The following is a 2,039-nucleotide window of genomic DNA, read 5'->3' as shown; positions in this document are numbered from 1 at the left end:
TTTTTTTTTTTTTTTTTTTTTTGTCAAAAGTCTTAGTTTTATAGCCATGCCTCAAAACATGACTGTTTTTTTTTTCAACCAAACATTAATTAAAAGAACTACTAGATTAGTTGTCAAAAAAAAAAAATTCCTAGATTAGTTGCCTAAATAGGAGAAAAACTGTTTACAAAAGAAGTTACAGAAATGTAAAACAGAGAGATTATGAAAAGCCAAAAGAAAAGTGCAAAATATCTGAAAAAGAAAACTAGTACCAAACTATGTACTTAAAAACTGTGGATTTATGAATGGATGGATGGCGATAGCGATTGCAGTTTTTAGGGTTTCTTTCTGAGATGGATTTTTTTGACGGGATTGGAAGAGGATCGAGATATGGTCTCTCGGTTTCTCTCGGAGAATTGCGGATTCGGGATTTGTTTGTTTCCGCATCTCAATTATCTTTAGATCTGGCCTCTAGTAGGGGATCTCTGGTTTTATGGGATTTCAGGATACGGATCAAGGGATTGTTGACAGGGATAGATTTACCGGTCTTTGGGGATGGGTGTATGCTATTTCATTGTACATCTGATGGGATTTGCTTTGCTGGTCAATCGGATTTGCGGTTTCCTTTTGTGGTTCGTCGGGTTGATTTGGTTTTCGAATTGATAATGTCGAGATTCGAGTTCTCTGCTATCAGGGATATGATTAGTCTATCAACGGGTATTTGGATTTGCTTTCCTTGTCTTGGGCGGTTCATTAGTGAGTGTATATTTGAATTATTACAGTCAATGGAAGGTTTGGATATCAAGCGGATAGGATCTTTGGTCTTTATTGGGTTAGTGGTCTTGGTTTCTGACTCTATATTTATTTGGTTCCAAGGCTTCCCTATTCTCGATATATCTCCGTTTCTATTCTATTTTTTGGTGGTTTGTTGGTGCTGTTGTGTCGGAGCCTTTCTTCGTGTGGTTCGGAGTGTGTATTGGTGGTCTCGCTGGGTTTTCTGTCTGCGGCTTCTCATGGCTCAGTTGGCACTTAACAAGGGCAAAGCTGCGTTGGTCCGCACAGAGGTGGTGAAGATTTCTGATTATGTGTTGGCTTAGAGGATTCAACAATTTTCCCTCACTCTCATTGGAAGGTTAATGAATCCAGCAGTGCAGAGAATGGAGTCTCTGCTTGCTAATCTGCCCAAGATTTGGAAGCTGGAGGCAAAGGTTATGGGAGCTGATTTGGGTCAGGGGACTTTTCAATTTAATTTTGAAGAAGAGGAGGATCTACAGGGGGGTTTTGCTCAATGGTCCTTACCACTTTGATGGTTGGATGATCTCGCTGGTTCGTTGGGAACCTATAGTCTCTAGTTCCTACCCATCGGCTATTAGCTTATGGGTGAAGGTGGGAGGAATCCCTATGCATCTATGGGAGATAGCAACACTTGAGGCGATAGGAAGGAAGATTGGTCGAATCAAAGAGCTTGATGAGGATTCAGGAAGTATCTGTGTCACAGTAAATGGATTTAATTCTTTGCTTCTCAATTTGGTGGTTCCTTTTGCTACAGGTGACGAGGTGGTGGTCACCATTGATTATGAGAAGCTGTCTGGATACTGCAAACATTTCTCTTGCTTAACACATGACGAGTTAGTTTGTCCTGAGATGAATAATGTCTCTACAACTCGGGGACATGTGGATTACACGGACAAGAGGGGCACTAACCAGCGGCAGCAGGTTCCGCCTAAACAAGGTCCTATCCATCATGATGGGGGTGGGAGAAACCACAAAAGCATGTCAAAAGGGCTTTGGATTTTCAATCTGAGCACTCCACTGAGAGAAGGCAGCCATAGTTTTGGGGTGGTGAGTCAAACTCTACCGGACTCTCTCTTTAGGTGAGGAATCAGGGTCATGTTTGGGGTCAGCAGATGCGTTACCAGGGTAGTGGGTCAGGAGCTAATGCGGTTTCCGCTTCTGTTTCGCAGAAGGCTGGAGGTGGTATGGTGGAGAATGGAGCCGGTTTTCCACCACAGAGGAAGGGACTTAGACCTGTGTGGCCTAAACCTATGTACAAGGTTAAG

The sequence above is a fragment of the Camelina sativa genome, chromosome 20, assembly GCF_000633955.1.
Source record: "Camelina sativa cultivar DH55 chromosome 20, Cs, whole genome shotgun sequence".
Lineage (NCBI taxonomy): Eukaryota > Viridiplantae > Streptophyta > Magnoliopsida > Brassicales > Brassicaceae > Camelina > Camelina sativa.
The sequence above is the reverse complement of the archived record's forward strand: the minus strand, read 5'-3'. Positions refer to the sequence as shown.